The following is a 10,198-nucleotide window of genomic DNA, read 5'->3' as shown; positions in this document are numbered from 1 at the left end:
CTCTGCAGCTAGGAAGATAACCCTGACTCTACTAACACCAAATAAATGTTTTCCTTCTTTGCCTTCTGAAAATAACATCGGTGGGGCACCCCTCTGGAGTCAGAAAAGATGGATGCTGCAGCTGCTGCTGCTGCCACCTATGAGGGAGGAAGGGAGAGGGAGCAGTGAGTGGAAAGACTGGCACAAGCAGAGTAGATTTTGCTGCAAGTGAAGGTTCTCCAGCTGGGGCTGTGTAGGAGGGAGCAGAGATTCTGCCAGAAAGCAGAAAGGTGGAGGGTTTGTCGTGACTTTGGTTTTGCTTTTTTAAACACAAGCTAATTTTATTCTCCTGTGGCCCCTTCCTCATGTGGAGCTCTCGAAGACAGGAGTTCGCAGCACTTCAGATCACACCAAAGACGTTACCAGACTGGGCAGACAGGGGCTGTGTCAACAAGCTCAAGTATTTTAAATCAGTGACAAACAGCCCACCCCAAAGTATACCCTCCCTATCATCAACAAAACATGTTTGGTCATTATAAGATTTCTTGTGACTCCTAATGTCTATATCTTTGTGGTCTACAGAGCTAGAATGTGTATGTGGGTACATGCCGCAGAGACAGGAAAATAACAGCTGAGATCCTTTTAAAAGTTGTGCAAATCCAACACGGTTTCAGGGGGGTGGGGGGAAAGAATAATTTAAAATCCCCAATCAAACTCCTATGCTTCTTTCCCACCCCCAGTTTGTCTACACTCAATGAACAGGGATGACAGCAGCTCTGTCAAGAGCGCTGCATCGGTATTTTCCACCCGCATATGCTGTACCCAAGCAAAAATGCCTCAAGGCCTGCCCCAGCTGTACATCCCCCACAGTGCAGATAACGTGCTGAGAGGCACTGTTTTGGCCTAGTAATCTTGTTTACATATTTTCCCGCTGTGTTTTATTTTCTGCATGCCTGTGCTGTAATTTTATTTACCAGCTTTTCAGCCCCAAAGGTAGAAAATAAAAGGAGATACCAAGAACAAAAAAGAAAACGCAGGATGCTCACAGAAATGCCCTTGTTCATCTCACGTAGGCAGTAATACTCTCTTTCACCGCCGCCCTTGTTGACATATGACAACATGCACCTCTGTATGGCGTGCTCCCCAACTTCTGCCTATTTTTCTGACTGGGCAGCACAAACTAAAGGGATTTGTGGAGTGACAGTTAATTCAGATAATTGTATTTTCCTGCTGCCTGTGTAATGGAAATGCCAGAGCTCCGGGGGCAGAGGATTCCACGTGTGCTTGCATGCCTTATGTAGTGCACTGTATGCCTACAGCTGCCCTTCCCTAGTCCCATCTGTTGGAGATTGATGTTGATTTTGCTCATCTTGCCTCCTAAAAACCCAGTAATAATAATGAATTAATTCAGTGTTCAGTAGAGTGTTGGCGACAGATTTAGCTGGGCATATTGCAGGCACATGCTCTGCAAGATTTCTTTGCTACAAAAAACACAAGTCTATGGATCTGAGTTCTATGATTAAACATCCTGTCATAGCCAGGTCTTTGCACCACATTCACCTCTGGGGATTTCAGTCCATCACCTTTGTTATCAGTAGGAGACTTTTCTGTTGTGTTTCCTTACTACCTTGGACTTCTTTAATTTCAGGCACAAATCCCAAGCATAAGTCTAGTTGGTGGTTAGGGATAGAGTTAATTTCTAAGCGAAGTACCTTTTTTAGGTTGAATATATTTTTATCCAAATTATTTTTTTACTGTAAATTAAAAGCTGATAAATAGAATCAAAGCTATTTGCTTATCCTAGTCTGAAATATAAGCTTTATAAACCATGCACATACTTGCCATTTTAGCTTTTCACCCCAGCCTAAAGTGGAAATTATCCTCAAAACCTCCTAATTCTCAAAGAATGAGTAAACCCAATTCAGCTACCTACGTGCTTTGATCCCAGCATGCAACATCACAGGCTTCCATGTCTATCATGAAAATATTGATTCATCTAGATGTACAGATCTTACTAGAGCAGCCCACATAGCTAAGATTATGAATCTTCACATGGTTACAATTTTCTGGTTATCTTTTCTTGAACCCCCTTACCAGTTTCTTCCCTGAACAGGAAATTCTGTACCAGAGCAAACCAAAATTTACTCATCCTATGGCAGGTACTTAAGGAGGAATGCTAGAAACAGAACATATCCTCCTGGCTCCAGTCAGTCAATTTTAGGGGACTTCCTGAAATGAGGGCTGCACCCTATAACTATTTTTTTCAAGATTTCTATCCAGGCTGTGCTCTGCTGGCTTTACCATAACAAGTAGACACAAAGTCCTGGGTCTTTTTTACTGTGCATATGTTGCAATTCCACATATTTGCCAGAATTCTGCAAAAGTTACAGTAATAACTGTACTTCAATTCAAAGCCAATGCTTCTCTTTAAACTATAAGGAAAAGCATTGTCTTTCTAGACAATCTTAAGGTGATTTCCAACCCTAACTATTCAATGACGCTATGATTGTGAGAACAGACAACAATGGACACTGTAAGACATGCCTGTCCTGGCAGCATTTATCAGAAAAACGGAGCAAGAAAAGTAATGAAGAGAAAGACCATTTGCTATATCTAATAAAAGCAATTTGTGAGAGCAAACAACTTCCTCCAGGAGATCAAAACTCTTTTTCTATCCTATAATAACGACAAGGAAAAGTTAGAAAAAAATTAATGAGCATGCTTTTGGCAAAACAGTAGCAACTGTTTAATGAAATAAATAAAAGAAAGAAGGTATCCTATAAAATGAAAGAAGATGTCCTATAACTAGTAACCCTTATTAAAAGCCAGCTACAGATGTTTGTTTACATTAATATATCTTGCTACTGATTGTCTAGATCATCTATTGAGATGTTTAGATTTGTATATTATATGTGCAAGATGTAACAGGAGTCAGAGCTGTCATTTTTGGGTACAAGACAAAATATGACTCCAGTCAACAGTGCCGTGAGAAAGGTATATCTTGGTGTAGGTAGGTACAGAGTCAGACTAGTCACCTGTCATCACGACCACTGTCATCTCTCACAGTCCTCAGACATCTCATTGCAGGTCCTATTGACCTTTCCCTGTGCCAAATATCCTTCAGAATAGCAAACTGAATTATTTCAGACTGCATTGTTTAAATGGCACACTTTTCAATTTATATGATTAAAACTACTGAACACAGGCTTGGCATACAGCATTAAATGGACAAGGATGAGAAATGTCTTTCCCTCTTTGAATGCTTTGTAAGTAACTGTATGTGATGGAGTCTTGCTTGCAGCAAGGATATGTTCCCAAGACAAAACTGACAAGAAACTTTCCCATTGACTTCTCCAAACTTTGGAAACCCAAAGGAATGTCGCAGGAGTAAAAACATACCCTTGTACAATGGCCTCAAGTTTCTTCTGGCAGTGAAAATCTTCTAACAAATATGCCAAAAGAAGCTGAATCTCCACAAAGCAGAAGAGACATTGAATGTTTTAATGTCCTTGCTCTGAGGGATTTTCATGTCTATGAATGCTCATCACCCACAGAAGTTTGATAAGTTCACTCTAAGATCAAAGCCTGTTAAATGCTCCAAGATCTAATCATTAAAGTTTCAGCACTGCATCCATTTCTGCATGTGGGCAGCTTGTTCACATCAACTAGGGCTACACTTAAGCACAGAATTGAGCACCTCACTAGATCTACCCACTACAAAAGAGAAGCCCAGAAAATCAAACGACCTGTAAAGAACTTGAATATCCACATAAGGGTGAAGGTCCACCAGTTAAAGGCCTAAGGCTTGCATCAGTGAACAGATTCCCCAGGTGAAGTTATTCTTCTTACTAGAGAGGATAAAAAAATAAAACAATAAAAAAAAGATTGTGCTTCATATAAAAAAGTTTCATTTAAATGTAGTTAAGCTCTCAGGTTTTCAGGGTGTATAAAACAGAAAAGCTCCACTAACGCTGAAGAAATTAGGCTAGCTCATGCCTGCTGAGAATCTGCCTTAAAGGTTCTAAAAAGGCAGAGCCAGGTCCATTCAGTTTAAAGGGTAGCACAGGAAAGTACTGTCCTCACACTGACTAAGAGCCTTCTCTTTTGTGTTATCTTCAAATGGTAGAGCAAAACAACCTTCACCTCTTGGATCTGCTGCTTTGCTTCTCACTAGGCTCATTCACCAAACAGCTATTCATCAGAAGGCATTGGTTTTGTCTGTTTTCTGCTTTAACTGTACGGTCCATGAACAAGTCAGCAGTATGTGAACTCTCATAGAAAGAAATTTTAGATGCTGTACTCAAACTAGTATTTGTTAACTTCCAATGAGAGCCATATGTTTGGAACTCATCTAATATACCTGCTCAGAAAACTCATGCTAGGCCATTCAACATAACCAAACCTTTGCTGTTCCAGGCAGACCTCCTGGGCTATAATCCTTCTTAAACACACAGTGACAGTGAGATGTCAAAGGTTAAGCTAGCACTCCTTAGAAACTTGCAAGTTCTGTGACAAAGTACATACTGTAGGCATTTATTTATCCCTGAACTTTAGTGACATAAACGACATGTGCAGCCTGATAAAATGGGTTGCACTCCACTGACTCACATGGCTAATACCAGTTCTAAACTTTGCCATAGTGAGAACTGAAATAAAGAACATACATCTTTAGGGAACAGGAAAATCTACTTTTCACATCCAAATAGCCTTACAAAGAATTATTCCTGAGCTGAGCTTACTGCTCACTGGTAATTTTTTCACCATCTCAAATCCTGCATCGGAAGAATTTCAAACTGTGACAAACAGATACAGATTAGATATAGATATAGATATACATCTATGGATATAGATTAACTCATTTGCAATTATCACTCACTATTATTCAAAAACTGCTACAGAGTTAAGCACATGTGATATGGTTCTGCAGAATGGGGACAGAATTTTATTGAGTTACAGATGGATAAAAGGCATAAAGAATACAGGTAATGCACATTTTTGAAACAGCAATATAAACATAAACATGTTCAAGTCAAAGTCACATGAAAAATCAGACTAATCTTCAGATGCATTCTAGACTTGTATATACAATATCTTTATGCTAAAAGTAGAAATACAAACTCCAGAGATGCAATACATCTCAAGAATACAAAATAAATAACAAAATGAATGCAAATAAAAGGAAAAGAACAAATACTTGAATCTTCTTCCAGAATGATGAGAAATTTTGATATGTAAGAACCATGGTAGATGATACTCAATCTATGACAAGAACTCATGTATTTCCAAACAAAATCTCAAGCAGTAAAGTCTTCTTGTGCTTGGGAGTGAGTTCAAAGCACTGAAACTTTTATGGGACCCCTGCACGCTCCTTTTGTGGTGCTGAACAATTCCTGTATGAAAGAAAACTTCAAGCAGAACAGATTTTCAACAATCTGGATGATGAAATCCAACTCACTAAGACATATGCTTGGTGGGGAGTTCACAGTTATTTATGCAGGAGAAAATTTTTCGGCAACTTCTAACCCAAGATGGCTTGAGAACAAAGAATAAATGGGTTCGGTTTCAGTCTCTGAATCAGTTTCTTCCTGATGGTCAGGATCTGCAGGAAGGAAGCAGTCAGACTTCTGTTATGCAAAAAGCTATAGTAAATATCAAGAGCAAATTGTTAGGCTCCACACTCGATACAGAATTATGGCTTACAAACAAGTGAAAAATGCACCATTATTTCACTTTCATTTCAAGGGAGTTAATATTAATTGAGTGAGCCTAAGGACCATCCGTGGTTTTTCTTGCTGGAAATGTCTTCTTCATCAATTTGTTTGCGTAACTAAATATCCTAGAGAAAAACAGTATTGTTTCCACTCTTATAGTTCTTACAAATTAGATTTTTATGGTAGAGCTTTTTCTGTCCAGAAAAATAGGTCATTTCCCCTGCAGTAATATACACAATTTGAGGCTATGTTTCTGATTGCAGTGAGTACACTGAGTGCAACTACCCCTTCAAGCTGGGCATTTGCACATGCAACTCACTACCTCAACTGGTCAAATCACTATTTGCAATGGACAGATTCCCCCTAACTGCAGAGTTGAATGGAGGCCTAAATACTTAAGCCTTTTTTTCTACTTCCAATCTCCCTCTCTGAAAATATGGACCATAAATATCCTCTCCCAGGAGATTAGCCCTGGAACTTTATTGGGCTTAAAGTTACGTTCAAACAATGTCCTAATGAAAACAGTGGCTATTGAATAGTAAATAAAATGTGTTCCAAGGACATCAAATCATGATTACAATGACTTCCATTTTTTTATAACTTCAAAAATAAGTGCTTTTTCTTTACATATTGGAAAATAAAGACTTTATATACAATAAGTTAAGGAGACAGAAATACAAATGTAAAAAATTACAGAAAATTGCTTAAGAACAATATTTAAAAACCAGAAAAGATATTTCCAAGTAGTTTCCTAGACAGCCTCTGTAAGACAAAAAACATATATTAAAAAAAAAAAGAAAAAGAAAAGGGATCAAAAAACCTGGTTTCAACAGGGTCTGAAAGGGCACAATTAGCATTTTCACTTTAAGTGCATACTTAAACCATACAATCTACATACTCGCCTGCCTTAAATCAAGTGATCTTAAACTGATAATGATTAAATGGTATCTTTTTTCAGCATTTGTGCAAATGCTTCACTTCATCAGGCAGCCCTGGAAGGGCAAAGAGAGACAGCCCTACAAAGACTACTCATTCACATTCTGAATGCTGCAGCATGGAGACCACACAGCCACCTCACTGCTTGTCAGAGAAGGTTGCCCTGTCATTTGTCTGTATGTTCCCCAATTTTGGCAAAGTTTTCCACAGTGCTGACAATGCCTGAAGGTGACTTACATGTTAAAAAAAAAGCAAAGTGAAATCCATTTGAAAGATTTTGGACTGCATCTGTGTGAAATAAAATAAACATTTCTCCCCACTCCCAAATAACAAAGACAGTTTCTATCAAAAGAGCTGTCTATGTGTTAATCTGCAGTGAAGACTCGGTGCCAGAGCTGTCACCCTTTGAAGTTAAAGGAAATCACCTGCTGTCTTTATGATGCCCAGATTCCTGACTGAATTGAAAACTAATATGGTAATAGGCTTCCTAAGCTCCGAATAGCTCTGTGAAGATCACTGCCTTGCTCCAGTGATTATAAAGATGTCAAGGTGACTGGGCTAGATACTTTAAACTAGTTGAGCCGAAAACAACAGCTCCAGAGAAGGGCTCCTGATTTTGTTCTGAGTGATCTCAGAGTGAAGCTCAGCCAGAACAGAATGGCAGATTTGAGTAGAAAACTACGGATTCACATTTCAACATAAAATACCTGTCTTGTCTTCTGATTTTACTGATTCTGATTTTTTTTACTTTTTTTTCCTCAACTAATTTGTAATATCTAGAATCAAAGATGAATTTTATGTCATTTTTTTTTACAGCATTTTCATACTTGTTTTCTTTCTTTTCTCTTCCTGAAGTGAGAAGAAGAAAAAAGGAAAGGTTGAAAAAAGAGAGGGGCTTCAAAAGAGATGTAACTTTAATTTTTGAATACATAAATCTATTAAATTGAGGTTAAATAAACTGAACTTGATGTTTTCATATAAAATATAAAAAAAATATGACTGTTGCAGAAGTGGCATTTTGTTACTCCTTGATGATATATTTTCTATTGCAGGAACTTCTTGATTGAGAATTTTCAGCCAACTTAAAGGCATGAGTATTAGAAGTCCTGCAATCTGGCATCCTGAGCCATAATCTTTCAAAGTAGCATAGAGATTTGTTTTGAGCAGTAGAGCATCTACGGTATAACACTGTCATATATGTAATGCAAGCTAGGATAACACAGGGTAAGAGATTAATATTAGGCATCATACTGTGCTCTGTTATTTTTATCCTGCTGTTTCTTTCACTCACCATCTCATGACTCACACCCTCCCCACACTGGAATTTCTGTCTCAGTCTCGTGGCTCACTGGTGTTAAGGAAGACGATGCTGTGGAAAGCCATTTGGAGAACAGCGCTACTGCACAAGCTCCAGGTCGCTCTTGAAACCAAAGAGAGACAATATCACTTAGTGATTTATCACACAACTGCTCTGACTGTTGCAGCCTTTTTAGAAAACTGTCTTCACTGTTTGTGAGGGTTGTAGTTCTGTTTTTATAGCCTTGGTGATGTGGCAGAATATAAGGTGGCAAAAGCGTTCTAAGTTACAGATAGTCACATGGAAAGCTGACATTGCAGAAGCTGTTATAAAAATTACAGGGCTCATTCTGTGAGGTGATAAAGGGCTCTTGTAGGACAGCTTAATGAAATTCGACTTTGGTAAAAGAGCTGTTCTTTACACTTTTCTTCATTCATTTTATCACCTCAGAGATATGGTCTTTGATACCACACTAGACTGACCATCAAGGATATATGCTTCTTGAGGCCAAACCACAGTTACTTGTTGTGGGATAGGAAGGCCAGGTCACAACAGGAATTAGATGCTTAAATCCTTGCTAATTGCACGCACACCTACTGTGATCCAAAATGTAGAACATTAAAATCCCGTTCAGTCTGTTGCTGTATAATACTGCACTCATATTTCTTAGTTGACTTAGTTTCCCAAGCACCTAGGCTCTGGCCTCTGTTTAAATCTGGAAATAATACAGTGTTCACTAGTTAGGAAGTTAAGTTCTACCACATCCCAGAAATGAGGATGTTCAGAGGAAGCATAATTATTTTCTCTTACATCCTAGGTGAGTATTAAGAGCCCTTGCTAAAGAATCCCAGCTGCCTGTATCTGAACTTTTCATCTTCTTGAGGGCACTTTCTAACCAGTCAGAAGCCAAGATCACAGAGGCTTCACTCTTTATATTAACAGCAGGTGTTCCTGAGGCTGGAGGGAATAACACCTGAATCAGCAACTGGACACTATAACATCCTTCAAAAAAATATCCTTACCAGAAAATTAACTATCAAATCTCTGGCTAGAAGGTCATGTTTTCTCCTTTTTTGTCCTGTAGCTTTATAATATGGACTTCATTGGAAAAAGTCAAAGAAGCCTTGGCCACAGAATATGTATGTCTTGCCAAAAAAGGCATTTATGTGATGAAAGGGGAATAAAATCCTAAATCGGGGATGAAAATTCCACTCAGGAGCAAGATTACTCTCAGGTAGGTTCTAGATCAATGGGCAGACCAAGGTCTCTAAGGACTTTGGAATGTATCTAACCAAAGCAACCTGCCTTTTTGCTGAGATGGTAGGTAGGAGTCAGCTTGGCTCCAGAGTAAGGTTAGCAGAAGGATCATTCATGTTCCATTCTGTTATTCCAGTTTTCACAGAAAAATGTACAAAGGATCTCAACTACCTTTCATCTCATGTTTTTAGATCTCCTGGCCGCCTGCTTTTCCACTCTGTCAAATCTGGTTATACAGGTAACACTGGAAACAGAAAGCATGTTTTATTTCTATGTCTGCTTGTTCTCCAAATTTGCCTTGGGGCAAACTTTTTACCTTGTTACTTCAAGTACTTCATATGGATTTCTGATGGTAACTTAGAGAATAGTCAGCTAATCTTTCATTAGTGAAGAAGCATAATCCAGCAGAGACACTGCTGCTCAGCATCCAGACATCAGCTCCAGTCACCCACCACATCCTCTGCTCTCTCTTCTTGTTGTCCATACCTCATGTAACTGGCTGCCTGGAGGGCAGCAGATGTGCATGATGAGAAGGAAGACTGAAGGCTTGCACATCCACGCCACTCTCAAATGTCAGGTCTTCCCTGAATCCAAAGGGCAGAAGCTTCCCTCAGCCCACCCCAATCTAGAAACGTGACCCCAACACACCAGTCATGTCATTTTCTCAGACAATTCCTCCAGCTGGAGGACAATCAATGCAAGAGCCTGAGGAGAGCCTCAGGAGGATGTGATTAGTGACCTAAAATGAAGCCTGTGCAAACTGCGATAGCAGCTTCCACTAGAATCTCTTCCACTAGAGTCAGCACCTCCCGGCAACAAATGCTGCTGCAGTTTGAAAGATGATTACCAAGAAAAACCCACCATAAAACCATTAAAAAATCTGAAGGGAATTGGAGCAGCCAGAGAAAATCTTGTTAAAGCAGCAGTGTCCTGCTGTGAGCATCTGTGAGCTTTCTGTTCCACAGATAGGTTCCTTGGTACTACTGACTTAAACAAGTTTTCACTTGTCAAACTCACA

At 39.2% G+C, this 10,198-nt stretch overlaps 1 long non-coding RNA gene across 1 annotated transcript in view; it reads right to left on the bottom strand.

Moving 5' to 3' along the window:
- Positions 1–4,893: 4,893 nt before the first annotated feature.
- Positions 4,894–10,198, bottom strand: part of LOC130608294 (uncharacterized) — a 29,606-nt gene continuing 24,301 nt past the window's right edge. The window contains exon 2 of the long non-coding RNA XR_008974504.1: positions 4,894–5,578. This is a non-coding gene — a long non-coding RNA (uncharacterized LOC130608294). The remainder of the gene's footprint in view (positions 5,579–10,198) is intronic.

The sequence above is a fragment of the Pezoporus wallicus genome, unplaced genomic scaffold (genome assembly GCF_028554395.1).
Source record: "Pezoporus wallicus isolate ANWC-B61680 ecotype Strahan unplaced genomic scaffold, APGP_CSIRO_Pwel_v1 scaffold_3294, whole genome shotgun sequence".
NCBI lineage: Eukaryota > Metazoa > Chordata > Aves > Psittaciformes > Psittacidae > Pezoporus > Pezoporus wallicus.
Note: the sequence above shows the minus strand (reverse complement) of the source record. Positions and strands in the feature narration are given on the sequence as shown.